The sequence below is a fragment of the Mixophyes fleayi genome, chromosome 3 (assembly GCF_038048845.1).
Source record: "Mixophyes fleayi isolate aMixFle1 chromosome 3, aMixFle1.hap1, whole genome shotgun sequence".
Classification (NCBI taxonomy): Eukaryota; Metazoa; Chordata; class Amphibia; order Anura; family Limnodynastidae; genus Mixophyes; species Mixophyes fleayi.
Window position 1 is genome coordinate 86,617,659 of NC_134404.1, and position 18,801 is coordinate 86,636,459.

Here is an 18,801-nt window from a genome sequence, read left to right on the forward strand (position 1 = left end):
CTAGGGCGAGGAGACACATTAGAAAATATTTTTCTATGTGCTAATGCAGTTTTAAAATAACGGGAAAACTCTGAATTTGCTGCATGTAGTTTTTCAGTTTCTGCAATTATTTTGTTTGTGTATCAGAGTTTAGCTTGAGCACAACTGATTTTCTAAACATCAGTGTGATTTGCTTTCTACATGACATGTAAATATAGTTACTACAACCACAAAAAACTAAATGTCCAGATGGAAGTTAATTTATTTAACACTATCATTCTTGGTTGTTCTCATTTACACAACTATACATGGTATACAGTTAACTGTTACTAGAATGTATATGTAATGCATCTTCTTCGGCATTTATGGTAGGACCAGTGATGTGCCTAACGAACCTGTTGCCTAAGACCACAACTGTAATTTTACCCTTTTCATCCCATATACAAACCAACATAAACATTTATATATGAGTTATGTGCATTTTAAAATACAAATATTGTGATTAAGTATTAATTTTTGTATCAATTTCCACTAATTCTTACTTTTGCATCAAGATAATTTGGTATAATGCTACACACACTTGAACCCTATGATAAACTGGTGCACACCTAAAACCATACTAGTTGTGTGCTCCAAATATAGCAGCCATTCTTTTCCCATAGGGATGGTTATACTCACTGGTACTCTGTTGCCACCAGGACATCTGATCAGTCTTTAAAGTATCAGTATCCAAGCACATCTGGCAGGTAGATTTCAGGGAGTAGTTAGGATCAAAACAAAGTCAGTACAAAGAGAGACAATAGGCAAGGTTTTCCTACTCTAGGAACAAACACCTATAACACGCAGTGTAATAGGTTCTATTGAGTAGAGACGGATTGTGAGAATGCTCCAATCAATCATCAATCAATAGAGACGAGCCTCCTAATACAAACTTTGAGACAACTGTTTTCTAGGAGCATTGAGGTGACCAGAAATTCAAAGTGCTCACCTGACTTCTCCAGAACGTCCTTGGAGTCTCAATGTTATTGAGCATAGGAAGGCCATGACAAGTTTTAAATTTGTTTTTATTTCTTATTTGTTATATTATTTAAACATTTTTCTGCCCCACAAACAAATTCTGAAAAATAAAAGAAAGAGAGGGTGCAAATATCAGTGGAAAGTTAATAAATAATTAATAATAGTTATTGTATATTATTCTGCTGTTGCTTTTGCACTTCTACATTGTGTTTGTATAGGGTCTTGGAACAAAAATGGTATCTAAAGTCATAAGTCCCAGATGGAATAAATGTATAAATTGTTTGTCTTCTGTATAAAACTCTGTGTAGTTGATGCATTTCAAAAGATAAGAGTTGTGGGGAATACATTCACTCTATTGTCCGGCGACCACTGTCGAACAGAACCAGCGTGGCTGACCCTACACTGCACACAATGGAGAAGCTGCTTTTTATAAGTAAGGATCAGTGCATTTGTAAAATTATTTAGGAACATTTGTGTATGTCTCTTATGGGTTTTTGTGGGGGGGTAAGGGTTCTACCATTGAATAACATTGTGGATGAGTAGTTTTTTTATTTTTATTTTATTTAACATGACACTGCACTCAGATTCCTTTGTTTATTTTGGATGGCACAGCGATACATGGGTGACACTATGGTTATGTCTTCAATTCCCAAACGGGGCCCTTTCTGTGTGGCGTTTGTGTGAGTTTCCTCTGGGTGCCCGTTTTTTTCCCACACTCCAAAGACGACATCATCATTTATTTATATAGCGCCAACATATTCGGTAGTGCTTTACAATTGGGGACAAACATAATAAACTAATAAACAAACTGGGTAAAACAGACAAAGAGGTGAGAAGGCCCTGCTCGCAAGCTTACAATCTATGGGACAATGGGAGATTGACACATGAGGTTAAGTCTACATTTTGCATTTTGGCCCAGCCAGGCTACAAAGATAAAAGTGACTCATAGGCTAAATGATCCTGTCACACAACAATGTTGGTCAGGGGTTAGTTGTCTTATGTGAAATTGTGTAACGGGTGGTAATAGGCTAAGGTAGTGAGGTTAAGAGGGTGGTTGATGAATATTATAAGCTTGTCTGAAGAGGTAGGTTTTCAGAGAATGCTTGAAAGCTTGTAGACCAGAGCAGAGTCTTATTGTGCGAGGGAGAGAATTCCATAGAGTGGGTGCAGCCCGAAAAAAAAGTCCTGTAACCGGGAATGGGAGGATGTAATGAGGGTGGATGAGAGACACAGATCTTGTGTAGAACGGAGTTGCCGAGTTGGGAGATATTTTGAAGCAAGAGAGGAGATGTATGTTGGTGCAGCTTTGTTGATGGCCTTGTAGGTTAGTAAAAGTATTTTATATTGGATTTGGTAGAAAACAGGCAGCCAGTGTAGAGACATACAGAGTGATTCAACAGAGGAATAACGATTTGCAAGGAAAATCAGTCTTGCCACAGCGTGCAAAATAGATTGTAGGGGTTTGAGTCTGTTTTTGGGAAGACCAGTAAGGAGGGAATTGCAATAGTCAATGCGGTAGATGATAAGTGCATGAATTAAGGATTTTGCAGTGTCTTGCGTGAGATATGTGCAAATTCTGGAAATGTTCTTCAGATGAATGTAGCATGAATTAGATATAGAGTCAATGTGGGGAACAAAGGATATGTGTGAGTCAAGGATTACACCTAGGCAGCGAACTTTTGAGGAGGGATTTATGATCATGTTATCAACAGAGATAGAAATGTCAGATATGCTCTTGTTGGTGGGTGGGAATACTATTAACTCTGTTTTAGAAAGATTAATTTTGAGTTGGCGAGAGGACATCCAAGATGATATGGCAGAAAGACAGTCAGTTACACGGGACAACACAGATGTCGAGATATCAGGAGAGGATAGATAGATTTGGGTATCATCCACATAGAGATGATACTGAAAGCCAAAGGAACTTATTAGATTTCCAAGAGAAGCAGTATAGATAGAAAACAGTAGAGTACCTAGCACTGAGCCTTGTGGTACTCCAACTGATAGAGGAAGCGGAGCAGAGGTGGCTCCAGAGAAATTAACAGTGAAAGAGCGATTAGAGAGTTAGGATGAGAACCAGGATAGAACAGTGTCTTGAAGACCTAGGGATTGCAGCATTTGTATGAGAAGGGAGTGGTCAACGGTGTCAAATGCAGCCGAGAGATCCAGGAGAATTAGGAGAGAGTAATGGCGTTTAGTTTTAGCAGTGATCAGATCATTGACAACCTTAGTCAATGCAGTCTCTGTGGAGTGTTGAGAATGAAAGCCAGACTGAAGAGGATCCAACAGGTTGTTTGCGGAAAGAAACTGTGTGAGGCGAATGTAGGCAAGTCTCTCTAGAAGCTTGGAGAGGCAAGGGAGCTGAGAGATGGGATGGTTATTTGAGAGAGTGTTTGGGTCGGAATTTTGTTTTTTTAGAATAGGAGTAATCACTGCGTGCTTGTATAGTGATGGAAAGATGCCAGTAGAGAGTTAGAGATTACAGATTTGAGTTAGAGATGAAATGAGCATAGGAGACAGGGATCTACCAATTTGCGAGGGAATAGGATCAAGAGGACAAGAGGTAGAGTAGGAAGATAAGAAGAGAGTAGAAATTTCCTCTTCATTTGTGGGGTCAAATGGAGAGAGGGTGTCAGAGGGTTGTGGGAAGGAATTGAGCTGATTTCTTGTCGAGGGAGAGGATACCATTTCTAGTCTGATCTTATCAATCTTGTCTTTGAAGTAGGAAGCAAGATCCTGAGCACTGATAGTAGATGGAGGGTTCGGGGTGGGAGGATTGAGAAGAGATTTAAATGTATTGAAAATGCTTTTAGAGTTAGAAGCCTGAGCATAGATAAGAGATTGGAAGTATGTTTGTATTGCAGTGTCCAGAGCATTTTGATAGGAGTGGTAGACAGAAGTATATGTGAAGAAGACATCAGAGGTGCGAGATTTACGCCAGTGACGTTCTGCTTTACGGGACAGTTTTTGAAGATTTCGTGTTGCTTTAGGTTGCCACGGTTGACATCGAAGTCGACGTGTAGTATGTAGTGTCGCTGGAGCCACTTGATCAAGGGCCGTTGCTAAGGTTTGGTGAAAATGAGGTACTGCCATCTCAGGGGATGAGAATTTAGAGATAGGGGAGAGAAGGTGTTGGAGAGAGGTGGAAAATTGTTGAAGATTAATAGAATTAAGATTTCTGCGGGTATGAGGAGGCTTGGTAGAGTTAGACAGTAGAGGTTAGAGCAGTGGGGGTGATTGTGTAGCTGATAAGGTGATGATCAATCCACTGGGAGAGGTCAAGTGAGGAGGTTAGAGAGAGTATTTTGGAAGCAGCTTTGGAAGGTGGGTTATCAATCGGGATGTTGAAATCACCCATGATGATGTTGGAGATGTCTGAAGATAAGAAGTGAGGGAGCCATGCAGAGAAATCCTCAATGAATTGTTGGTGTGCTCCAGGGGGAAGATAGATCACTGCAACACGTAGAGCGAATTGATTAAAAATGCGATTAGCATGTACATCAAAATATGTGAACGTGAGTGATGGGACATTTGGTAGAACTGTAAATGTGCACAGTGAGGAAGGAAGTAGTCCGACCCCACCTCCTTGTATGCCTTCAGGTCTGGAGGTGTGGGTGAAATGGAGGCCACCATGTGAAAGTGCTGCAGGTGAGGCAGTGTCTGATTGCATGAGCCATGTTTCTGTTATTGCCAGAAAGTTGAGGTTTCTTGAGAGGAAGAGATCATGAATGGAGGTAAGTTTGTTACAAACAGAGCGTGAATTCCAAATGGCACATTTAAAGGACTTTGGAAGAGAGGGGAGACAGGTGATGTGTTTGAGGTTTGCTATAGAGCTGTAGTGTTCTGATGTATGTGTGTGTGAGGAGTGTGGGGGACCTGGATTAGGTGATATATCACCAGCTAATGGAAGCAGAGAGAGAGAAAGATAGTTAAGGGGATTGTAAGATGTGGGACTTTTTATTTTCTGGCGACAGGTGGAGGCTGTACTTGTTAGAGATCATAAATAGGACAACAGTTCATGGGTGTTAGAGGTGAGTGGAGTAATGAAGATGCAATGTGAACAAATGTCCTAAAGATAATGCCATGAAAAGAGACCAAGAAAAGCAATTTGTTAAACATTGTGATAAAAGGAGTAAAAGCAAAAAAGTTAGGGGATTTTAAAGAATTACTTCTTTGCAGTGTTCCTTATAGATAGACAAGTAATGCAGAAATTGGCTGTGCCAGATGTAGCTCATTGCTGGAAGTAAGATCAAGTCAAATGTAGTCCAATGTTTGTCCAACTGTGTTGTCTAATTGTGCATTTTCTAACACTTTGTGAGAAAACCCACTCAGTGTAGAAAACACATACGTCTCACCCCACATACGTGACCCCAAAGACATGCATGGTAGGTTAATTGGCTGCTGGCTAGAAAAAAAATGGAAATTGAGTGTGTGTGCTTGAGTGTATTTAGAATGAAAGCTCCAATGTGGCAGGGACTTGTGTGAATGGCAAGTTATTTGTACCATGATATGCAATATTGTGGCACTTTGTGTTCTCTTTGTGTTTCCAACTGGTGGATTGACAAAGGAAATAAGGATGGTTTGGGAACTCTGAACTCTGAAAGTTTTGAGGAGACCCCATACTGCTCACTTTTGGATAAAAGCACTTTGATACTACTAAGACCTTTTTAACTTTTAACCATAGTTGAGATGGAGCTGGCAGCAGTTCTTTCCTTAATTGTTTCGCAACAATCCTCAGGATGGAGGAATGTTGATCAAAATATGAACTAATACCTCATTTTTTCATTTTGCTAGACACACACAGATATGCAGTTTAAAGGAAGGATAAGCGCTGACAAATTTCTTTTTGTTTTGTATACATATTTGGGCATTTATATTGCCACGCAGCTGGTACCACATACAATATGGGATATACCGAGCGCAGGCTTATTGCCAAGCAGCTGGTACCATATATAATGTGGGATATACCGAGCGCGGGCTTATTTTTCTCTGGTTTTGTTTCAAGATATTGCCTTTTTGTCATAGCAGCTGTCCATCAAGCCTATTTAAGGCACATTTGGGTGTGGCTCACAAGCCAGCCTTTGCTAGACGTAAACCCCTATACCTGGGAGGTGAGTGCATCTGATTTTAACTGCATTTTAATAGTGTTTAAAGCATATAGGTTAGTGTAGGACCTGCATACAATGAGGTACTCTTGACATTGGGATGCAGGCTTAAGTATTTTGATCAAAATATGAACTAATACCTAATTTTTTTCATTTTGCTAGACACACACAGATTTGCAGTTTAAAGGATAAGCGCTGACAAATTTATTTTTGTTTTGTATACATATTTCAGCATTTATATTGCCACGCAGCTGGCACCGCATACAATATGGGATATACCGAGCGCAGGCTTATTTTTCTCTGGTTCTCCTCAGGATGGGGCCCAGATCCCCCTCCCACTCCCTCTAAAGGGAGACATTGAGGGGGGGAATTCAGTTGAACGTGTTATTCGTGAGAACAACATCGCCCGTGCACTATTACCGTTACTACAGTAATAGTGCGTTTATTACCATTAGTACAGTAATTTCAATGTAGATTTTTGCTTGCAGCTCTGAGCCACAAGCACAAATCTACGTTAAAATTACCGTACTAGCGGTAATAATGTGCAGGCCACATTGCTCTCGTGAACGATGCAATCAATTGAATTCCCCCCTTAGTATAGGATTTATTTTCTCTAAGCATCGTTGATTATGTTAGAGGTAAACTGTTATACCAGCCAGTAGGAGCTTAAAAGAATTTATTTAGTGCAGAATTTAAGGTCTAGTAGAGTAAAAAGGAAGAGCCCCACTTGTCAATAGAGTGCAAAGAGCATGCTTGCTTTCAGATTGCCATCCACCCCTTGCCTCATTCCCTTTTCAGGTCAAGCAATGTAGCATGTCAGTTCAGTGGCTGAGTAAAAGAAGGTAGACCGAAAGCTGGGGAATCTTTGCTGGGTGCTGATGGGGCTTGTTGGTAGTATCTGAAGAATAATAAAGTATAATCCAGCGCTGTCTATCTCCCACATAAACCCAAAAGCGAATAAGTGATATAAAGTGATAACACAAAAATTATACTTACATTCATATGTGAAATTTCTTCAACTAACTCCAACGATGGGTACAATATCCAATCATATAAAACAAAAATATAAACATTGTATAATACTGTCAACACATTAAGGTGTTAATAAAGTTATTAAATATATTTTTCTCTTCTGTAAAGTCTTGTACAACCGAATATTTAGAGGCTGTTGTCCACCTTATGTGAACACACTTGCAATGTAAATACTTATATTAAAGCATTGCCACAATATTCCAGACGGTCTCCCGCTGGTATAATCACCCTGTTGGTGTTCCACTTGCAATATTAATTCTTGACAGTCAGCTCTTAATAGGTATCTTTAAAATATATTTATTTTCATACATAACAATTATAAAATACATAGTATTGTTTAATGCAATAAACATACATAAATACAATTATATGTAATTTTATAACAATTCTAATTTTATAATTGCTATGTATGAAAAACATTGTCACATTATATTTATAATAATGGATGTAAGGTTACCATGGAAACTGATGACTACCAATAAAAATAAATGTCAATATTTTATTTCATTACGTATTATTTTATCTGGACCATTATGTTTATGATAGAAATTGCCATTCAAATTTTATATTTATCTTCCCCTTTTCTTATTTTGGCTTTTCATATTTAGCAATAATAGATATGAAAACAAGGACGTGGCTGGGTACTGTTGAAAACGAGGTTTGGTAGTTATAACCTCGGAAAATTCTAATACTCTTTTTTTTTTTCTTTCTGTATTTTTTAGGAGTGCTATTAGTTAATCACCTTAGCGCTTATATTTGTTATTAATTTATCATTAAAATAGAGGTTGTAGTCATGTTTTTATTGATAGTCAACCTAATCTGTTTCTATTGGTTGTTTTTATCATATGACCGGAATTTTGGTAAACCAAGCTAGAAGGATATATTTGATGGCACTCAGGTGATTTTATATGTTGACAAATCTTATTCAAGATCTGGATGTATATGTTTATTGTACTTAACAATTTAATGTATTTTGGGTCATTATGTATTAGAAACATTGTTAAAAATATTATAGTTTTCAGATCACCATGGAAATAAATGATTACCAATAAGACATATATGTAAATATTGAAATCCATTAGATATTGTCCGCTATGTACTATAATATTTATGATAGAAACTGCCATCCAAACTTTAACACTGGCTTTTTCTGCTATATTTGTACATCTAGCCATAACCCATATGAAAGAGAGGCTTGGCACACAATTTTTTTGTTCTCCTATGCCTCACTGAGAATTCCAGAGCGAGGCCTGGTACTGTTGAAAACAAGGCTTGGTTATTACAACCTCAGAATGTTTAATTATCATTTTCCTTTACATTTAATATTAATATTTAATATACCACTAGTAGTATATTTTAGTGTTTTCATTTGACATTAGTCCACCATTGTATTAGGGATTTTATACCGTATTTTATTGGGAGTCATTTTAATATGTTTTCATTAGTTATCTTTATCACATGACCGGCATAATTGTACTATAAATATTTGGACGTTTTCATGGCACTTACCTTGAAAATGACCACCTGATTGAAACGCGCCGGTGGAGTTGCTGTCAAGCTGAGATAACAGGCGCATACCTACGTTTACATTAGAACATCTGACTCTGTAACGTAATCCAGTTGATATTGGGCTATTAAAGATATCTTTTCCTGTGATCATTTCTACTAATGTCCGGTAGAAGTACCTGCACTCTACATGCTGTATTGTATTTTCACTGATTTTTATTGGATTTTATTATATAGCGTGACACATTAAAATATTTTTATATTTGATATACTAAACTAGATTTTTTCTATTTTCTTCACTTTAATTTTATCATGGGGTCTATATGAGAAAAACAGCCACATTGAAGTTGTATCTTAGAAGGAAGAAATTTCTTCAGACATCTTTTAAAGATAACTTCTAAGAGCTGACTATCAAGAATTGATATTGTAAGTGGAACACCAATGGGGTGATTATACCAGTGGGAGACCTTTTGGAATATTGTGGAAATGCTTTAATACAAGTATTTACATTATAAGTGTGTTCACATAAGGGGGTCAACATCCTCTGAATATTTCGGTGTACAAGATTTTTCAGAAGAGAATAATCTAAAAAATATATTCAGTCACTTAGATTTAGGAACACCTTAATGTGTTGACAGTATTATACTATGTTTATGTTTTATTGTTTTATATGATTGAATATTGTTCTCATTGTTGAGTTAATTGAAGAAATTTCACATATGAATATAAATATAATTTTTGTATTATCACTTTATATCACTTTTTCACTTTTGTATTTATGTGGATTATACTTTATTATTCTTCACATGTCACTTTCCACATTTGGGGGTAAATGTATCAAGCTGAGAGTTTTCCGGCGGGTTTGAAAGTAGAGATGTTGCCTATAGCAACCAATCAGATTCTAGCTGTCATTTTGTAGAATGTACTAAATAAAGGATAGCTAGAATCTGATTGGTTTTTCAAACCCGCCGAAAAACTCTCAGCTTGATACATCTACCCCTTGGTGTTTTAGGTTTAATCTAGCTGCAGTTGAGAGTGAAGCACAGCGGGTCATCTCTAAAGCAGTGCAGGGCAAAAGCTGCCAGTCCTGTATTATAAAATTACATTTCATTTTTGCATAAGTAGCGACTGGTTTATGCTTCTGTGCTCAAACTTTTTTAATTGCCTACTAACACATCCTTCCAATATTCCCTTCATAGAAATCTTTTGTTAATAAATTTAACTATTATGAATTATGTTGGCACAATTGTATCTGATCAGTCTGCCGGAGCAGCATTTGAGCACCTTATGCACTGTTGCATCTTCCCCTGACGTCATGAGATGCAAACTACAAGTCAAATCTCTCTCTATAAATAATATATAAATGTGTACTGTGTGTTTCAAAAAAAGGCATGAAAAATAATCCTTATAACTAATGGCCATCCACTGCAATCACCAGAAAGGTGAAATGCTTCAAGCATCTGCAAGAAAACACTTATTTCGTAACAATTGTGTATTAGCCCTAAATGTGCCCAGTGATTGGTGGTGGTTTGACTTAATAACAGTGCAGGGAGGGCTGGCAGACAATGGTTATAAGTGAAGGGGAGAGCTATTCCAAGGTTTTGCTGTTGATATAGTAAGTGCGCAGGAGGCAGGATTAATTATGGTGTCAGTGTAATTGGGGCTGGCCATATGTTCAACCAAGTGATCTGAGACTGGGACCAGTGCAAGGTAGGAGACAATGGGGTCAATGCAAGAACCACTAAGTATGACCAGCGCTGGAATAAGACAGAGGGAAGGGTTATCATTTTATATACATTTTAGACAAATACACAGGCAAAACTGTGTGCACTACTGTTAGATGCACGCAGCTCTGCCAACATGAGCAGTAAATGGCTAAGTGTGACTTACCTCCCAACTGTCCTTGCAGTTGGACCAAATCCTGACTAAGCAAGAGAGTCACCCAAATTCAGGACTGCCCTACCAGATTCAGGACAGTTGGTAGACTGTCCTGCTCTCTCCAACCTGTTCTTGTCACTTTCCCTCCCTGTGACTGCTAGTGTCTTTAGCTCATTTGCCGCTTGTCTGGATCCTGGAATGCTGGAGGCCCTATATGGAAAAAAAATAATAGGTACATGAAATTTAGAAAATGCCAACCAGCCCCAGCATTAAGTCAATAGCACCCACGTTTAATAATTAGGCCTCCATTCAGTCCCAACATTAAAATAATAGTACTCACATTTTATAAATAGATCTATTTCCCTCCAATCGGCCCTGACATTAAATTAATAGCATACACATTTAATAAATAGACCCATTTCCCTCCGACTAACCCCAGCAAAAATGAATATCATTTACGTTTAACATTACCATTTCCCACAAATATCCCCGGCATTAAATAATTCTTATTCACATTTAATAAATAGCCCTCCTCCCCAAACTCCCCAATTCATAGCTACAAACCACCCCAGCATTAAATGAAAGGTCCCGTCACCTCACCTTAAATTAATAGGCCGATTATTAAAGTAAAAAGCCACATCTTTAATTTAAACACCATCACCCCACAAATAAAATAGCATCCATTAAATAATTAGCCCCTGTCTAAACTCCACCATTATATAGCCTACCTCCCACCCACGTACTAAGACACCCCCTCCCTACCCTCATATCACACATTATATTAACACCCCCATTTCCCTCACACTTTATAGAAGCAGACCACCCCCTCCCTCGCACATAATTATGGCAGCACACCACCCCCTCCCCTTCCCTCACACATCATTACAGCATTATACTATCCCCCTCTTCCCTCATTATGACAGAATGCTATCCCCCCACCCCCCTACATCATCATCAACATTTACTTATATAGCGCCGGCAGATTCCGCAGCTCTTTACAATTTATTACAATGCTGAAAAAATTAACCAGGCAAGGCTATAGCATAAACAGTAATTTACTTAAATGTTGAATTTTGAGCTAAGCTGCTGCCATTTGTCATTTTAATAGTAATTTAGGTTTAGAAAAAATTGAGTCCTTTTAACCATATTGGTATTGAGATCTGTTCCTCTTAAAATGGTGCCAGTCTATTACTATAGTCCAAGAAAAAGTCAACCACAAAACATCTGAAGGAGAGTATTTGAGTTGCAGAACAGTCCTCTTCGCTAAAGTATATTGTTGTCTAGGGCAACAACTTAAAAATCACTTCTAAATTATCTCTGTACAAGTTGCCTGAAGTCCATGATTGCAGTTTGCTGGGCCATTACTGGTCACTTTTGTAGCTATATTACTCACACCCCCGTTCCCTCTCCCCTCTCGCTTACCTGGCACTGCAGTGCTGTTGGAGACTCCTGTTGCACCGCGCTCACATGAAACGGCGCCTGTGCACGTTCCATGTGACATACTGCAGTACGGGGACTGGAGGCAGCCACAATAGGGGGAGGAGGGACGGATCAAGAGAACGTGGCCCCATTAAGGAAAGAGGCTGGTCCCGGAGGAGGAGCCAGCCACCTAATACTACACTGCCAGCCTCCTCACTGGCACCCGGAGGGGGCGGTCACGGTTCATTTTTTTTAAAACATTATTTAGGAGGCCATGTACCGGCCGACGATGTTTGATTACACATATTTTTTTATTTTTTATTTACCACCCCCCAAGTAAGACTTCAGTGTCAGAATCACTAGGTGGAATTGATGATACCTGCCAGCAGTTGGCGCTACTGAGTACTGAGGCGCGGAGTCTCACACACCCCTGGGTTTTCACCAGGAACCCCCGCAAGGAGGTATGGACTTCGCTGCAAGGGACGTGCAGGTCGCGGCCCTCAGTATCAGTCAGCGGTGAGAGCCCACCAGGATGCAGGATGGAAGAGTAGTCAGCAAGCCGGGTCAAAACCAGAGGAACGGATATAGCCAAATCAGAAGCAGGAGAATGGTCAGGAAGCCGGGTCAATACCAAATATCAGTCTAAGCCACAATCAGGAACCAAGGAGAAGTCAGGAACAAGCCGGGGTCAGAATCCAAATAACAGCAACACAGGAACAAATGCTGAAACAAGGCTGAAAACCAAATACTCTGGCACTAGACATGTGTCAGAGGCTGCCTTATATACCCTAAGGTGCCTCCTGATAGGGTTAGGGAGATTTTGGCGGTAAGACATGCTGGCTGCTGACAGGTGAGCAGAGATAGCGTCCCGCTGCTAGGCAACAGGACGTGGTTGCTTGGAAGGTGCAGGCGTCCGTCTCCTGCACCAAGTGTCAGTGCTGAGACGGCGCCTGACATTCAGACGGCCTCCTGAGGCCATTGGCCTACCAGGACTTTTCCCGGTAGGTTATGTGGCCAATCCGCCCCTGGGTACTGTAATTAGAGTTTGTGTAGGAAAATAGAAGGCTTAATGGGGAGGAGGTAGTGAGTTTAAAAAGGGAGTAGTTTAAAAAAGTAATGCCAGAAGCTCCTGTGAAGCACAACCGATCCAGGCTTTGTCAAGCACACGCCCCAAGAGTGGTTTTATATTTAACAGAAATATTTTTAAAATTGTGTCTGTGTAATTGCTCTCTGGTTGTGTGTGTGGTGTGTTTGGGTGTGTGCATGTTTATTGCAGGTCCAGTATATCTAGGGGATTCTGCCCTGGCCTGGGGCTGATTTCACATTGTGACAGGGCAACCCTATGCTACAGGTCTCTCTGTTATAGTGTGACCAGTCCCACCTGGATAAAGCTTGGTGCTGGCTGCCTCCTGAGCAGGAGGACCCCACCTCACTGCTCCCTGCTTTACTGCTAACCAGCCCAGACTGTAGCACTAGGGCTAGTTATTAATTTTGGAGTTGAAAGAGCAGAGAGTTTCATATAAATAGGAAAAAACAGGCAATATTCATTTAACATGTCTTGTATTATTTGCTGTGTTATTCTAACTATGATTCCCCTCTATGTATGACATTATTTGCTGAGTGTCCTTGAAATATTGTGTGAAACATATGTCCCTGCTATCATCCCTAGATAAAAGGACAAAACCTTATTGACTATTCAGCTCATTGAGGCATTCGTTGCCGGATGTAAATGGTAACAGGATTTACAGGGAGAATAGACTAGCATAAGATGCAAGTTTCTCCCAACAGTTTGCGTCCATTATCGTGTTTCACAGAGGTCTTGGACCTAGTAAGATAAGAAATAATATTACTGCTCCATTATAAGGAGACATAAAGGCAAGGTCATCTACTAAGTCTTCTTTTCATAACTATGTAGAAAAAGTGAATAAGCTTTCAAAAGAATAACAAAGAGGAGACATATACACTACTTTATGCCGCCTTCGGAACAGGAAGATAAGGTGTGGATTTTTTTCAGGGATTTTTATTTAAGTCCAAATAATAGCTAACGTTATTTATATGCAGGCTGAAGGATAGGATATCAGATTGCCATTATTACATTGTAACTTCCTCAGAGGGCTGCAGTAATACTAATGATAAACACTATGCTTATTGCCTATGGCTTTTACTTATACAGCACAAAAAAGGGAAAAGTCATGAGCAAGCATGGATACAGGTAAGAGTCCCATGCGTGTGAGTGAACAGACAGCAAAAGATTCAACTGACGTAAGACAACAGAGTCAACAACATAGACATACATGAGACATTGGGGTATATTTACTAAACTGCGGGTTTGAAAAAGTGGAGATGTTGCCTGTAGCAACCAATCAGATGCTAGCTGTTATTTTGTAGAATGCTCCAAATAAATGAAAGCTAGAATCTGATTGGTTGCTATAGGCAACATCTCCACTTTTACAAACCCGCCGTTTAGCAAATCTAGCCCTAAATCAGTTCCAATAATGAATACATATAGACTATGGGCCTCATTTAGAATCGGACGCAATGTACGTCTAGCGTTTAGAGAGGATCCTGCCCATGAGAGCTCTAGATTGACTTTCAAAATCATATCTGTGGTGACCTCGAGGTGGCATCCCAGATTTTAAGTAACCATAAGAGAGTATGTGCAGCATTGTTTCTGTATGACAACATAGATCTTCCCTCATCTGATGCCTCTGTGTTTGGGATAAAAAAAAAAATATACAGTATGTACCATGGCATTCCTGAGACGTTTCTTAATCTTAAAAATAATCTTACCATATACTAGGGGAGGAAAGTCAATTTTTTTGGGCATGATTTCCTCAAAAAATAATAAGGTTTTAAGAGTCAGCTTTGAATCATCATGAATTTTCTTAAAATAAGAACTTTTTTAGGTTTTGAAGAATTGTTTAATGCCATTGGAAACTAACCTAGGTAAAGTAAACACTGATGGTCAGACGGTATGGCCACACACACTGATTCATGTCCAGCTGAGTACTTGTGGTACTGCTGGTTGTGACCAGTTCTGTTATTTCGGAAAAATAAATATTGTTTGTTTTCTGTAAAGGAAATTGTGGTAAGAATGTGTTAGTAAGAGCCTGTTACCAATATAACTCATGAAATAACAACTCATTGCTAAGTAGATAATGAATTTGCAGTAATTAAAATGTTTATATCAAATTTCAAGCTTTTCCATGTACTAATGGATGCTTTTAAAAGCGAAAGACTTGACGTCATTCTAAATTTATTGTGGCTTTGTAATTAGCCATCTGTCTATATTAACGTCTGCCAAAATACATTTCTCATAGCTATAAACACATATCAAAATAAATCGTTTTTTTAAATATCCAATAATAAAGTTAAATCTTCCAAAAAGGTTCTTTTTTTGCAGAAATTAAACTGCAGAAGGTAAACTTTTATTTATTAGTAGAAGCTTGTTCACTTGAACCAATTCCGGTTAATGTATTTAAAGTTATGAAACATATAGGTTCATATTGCATCATGCGTACTGAAAAGAAAAATACTGTGGAGTCACATACAAATAACACTCAGGGTATATTTACTAAGCTGCTGGTTTGAAAAAGTGGAGATGTTGCCTATGGCAACCAATCAGATTATAGCTGTCATTTTGTAGAATGCACTAAATAAATGACAGTAGAATCTGATTGGTTGCTATTGGCAACATCTCCACTTTTTCAAACCCGCAGTTTAGTAAATCTAGCCCTCAGATATTTTTCATATGTAAAAGTTCCTAGACCAGAGCTGAACAAACACTGAGTGGCATTATTTTTGCAAATATATTGTATATGCTGCTGAATGAAATATAGTGGTCTCTGTTATCAGCCATTCACACACCACTCATTGCCTACTATTCTATAAGCTTAAAGACAAGGGTCCTGAGTCACTAAGAAAAGTAAGGCAAAAAAAGGAGTAAATATTCTCTGGGACAAACCATGTTACAATACAAGAGGTGCAAATTAATTTATTATTTTGCACATTAGAGAAATACATGCTATTTTTTCATGTAACCCACAAAAATTAATAGCTTTATTTTTACACTGAAATTTCAAGTTAATCTAGGACATGCCCTTCTCAAATCTAAATCAGATTGTTCACCTGTAAGTGTCAGTTTATCAGTTATGAGCTCATCAGCTGGAGAGAATTAAATACACTGCATGTTTTTTGTACAATTAACTCTGCTTTATTAGTAACAAATCCATATCTATATAGCACAAAATCGTGTATTACAGAAAACTATGCCCCAAAAGGTTTCAACCACTCAAGCTTCCTTTACCCAGATCTTGCACTGTAGTCATTACTCAGCAGAGTCTACGTTATTTAAATCCTTCATTAGTTTCTACTTATGTTTGTTGTGGCTGTGGACCAAAACATATTGCAAACTTCTATTCATTGGAAGTTGGATAAATTCAATCTGGATTTCTCTGTAGCTGGAGACATTCTGTGAAGAAAAATAACTTTTTCATAGAGATTAACATTTATTCATCAGGGATTACAGTAACTATCATGCATTATCAGTACACCATTATCAGATAACCAGTAAACATTTTTGTGCAGTGAACAGCTGCTAATAAGATACTTCTCTGTGTAACTTAACTGTGACGCTATGCCATGCCATGGAAATATGGTTTCCTCAAAGGGACAATCCCTTATCTCATAAACAGGGAATATCAAAGTGATGTGACCTGGGCGAATGTCCAAAGCCACTCCTTACTCATCATCTCCTAGTACAGCCCCCTTGAATGACACTAACATGTTTTCCGGGTTTACAAACATTCAATCTGTAATCTTGGTTCCAGGCTTTCAGCCATTTGAAAGGAACACTGCTTCTCTCATAAATCAAAGTACTCTCGTTAGACACCTCACATTGTGTCTGTAAATCACTCAATATTTTCTCAACAAAATCTCCCATCACAAAATATTCACACATATTTCCAGATTCTGTGATTTCCATGTTGAAAGTACAAATATATTCACTTAAGCAAGTCTCGCTCACAGACGGCATTTTATCTTGTAACATTTATTTAAGGGCATAACAAACCCTCCTGATTTCTGAGAGCATTCATCAGCGCCATTTTTACACAGATTAAAACTGCTTGTTATATCTACATATAAAAGCTCACTCCCACAATTCTCAACTACATTAAAGAGAAAGCTATTTTTCTCAACTTCAGAAACAAAATTATTTTGTTCAAATACAGAAACGGCTTGTTGGACCCCAGCCAGCTGAAGGTCACTGACACTATCTGTAAATTATTTACAGTCTTGTCCGTCCACTGAATCGTGCAGTAACGAACCAAAGATTTTAAAACTTCTTTTGCATCTCTTCAAAAGCTTTTAAAAAGCATTTACAAAAATACAACTTTTCCGACCTTGAAACATGTCTCTTGTAAAACGGTCAAGGCAGACAAACACGGATCTCTCTCACACGCAGTAAGATGGATGCAAAACTCACATACAGAGGAAGAAAAAATAACTGTTATTTTCCAGCCTACAGCTGTAGAACTACAAGTCCCAGCATTAAATTAAATACAATTCAGCTTCAATATGTTATTACCAAATTATTAAAGCATACTTGAAGGTCCTTTTTTATCAATGTTACATACATTGTCAGATAACAAAATACAGAGTCCTTCTTATCTCAACACACTGAAATCTTTTACACAGAATAAGGGAGGGGCACATACATTTATAGTACACAACCTACTTGATTCATTACTTTAGTCATTATATCACTCGGCTTCTGATACATTTAGCATATCCACATATTTTGCGACTTTCCAGATCTCTTAACTTTCCTATGCCACCTCAAACTATCTCTTGGGGTTTGGGCTCAATACCTCTTTTGTTCTTGTCACATTACCACTTGCAACACCCTCGTTTCTCCATCCACACATGCCAATTCCTTCTTTGGCTATCCCCGCTTTCTTTAAAAATTACATGCACACCTATTACTACCACCACCTCTTAGAAATCTTTGCATCATTTCTATAGGGGGGGGGGTTGCTGTCATCTATCTGCTCACTGTCTATATGCTCCTATTTTGACAGTACTTTTGAGTCCCAAAAGAGACTCTGATCTAGTTTCTGTGGGTTGTCCCAATAGTGAACGTCCCGTTCTGTGAACACCTTGGATTGGATGTCCGGTTCTGTGGGCTCCAAACATTGGATGCCCCTTTTGGACTCCTTGCACTGGATGTCCGGTTCCTTGGGCTCCGTGCACTGGATGCCCCTTTTGCAGAATAGCCTGACAGCATCTGGGATGAAGGTCTGCCAAATTCATCTAACTTCTTGACAAAGTTCTGGGGATGGTGTTGGTGTATCACACATGCACTAAAAATTCACTCATGTTTCAGAAATCTAATTACCAATACAATTACAGTAAACAAATTGAGTTAGTAATTACTGTATAAAGACTTACAGATCTGTGTGCCTGATACCTTACACGGACATGAGGAAGCTCTAAACAGGAGCCTGACGGGTGGAAAACTCTACTCACCTGGGTTATAGTCAGAGTCCTGTGTCCAGGGCGACCTCCAGTTGTGTGTCTCCTTGGCTCAGGGCAGCAGTCTCGGTGTGGACCTCCAATGCTGTTGAATCTAAATCAGATTGTTCACCTGTAAGTGTCAGTTTCAGTTATGAGCTCATCAGCTGGAGAGAGTTAAATACACTGCATGTTTTGCGTGTACAATTAGCTCTGCTTTATTAGTTACAAGTCCATATCTAAATAGCACAAAATCACGTATTACAGAAAACTACGCCCCAAAAGGTTTTAACCACTCATGCTTCCCTTACATAGATCTTGCTACATTCTCACATATTCACATAAGAATACT

General features: G+C 38.7%; 1 protein-coding gene across 3 annotated transcripts in view; it reads left to right on the forward strand.

Annotated features, from left to right (window-relative positions):
* SLC9A9 (solute carrier family 9 member A9) overlaps positions 1-18,801 on the forward strand; it is a 650,964-nt gene that overhangs the window by 268,366 nt on the left and 363,797 nt on the right. The gene's annotated exons all lie outside the window — the stretch shown is intronic.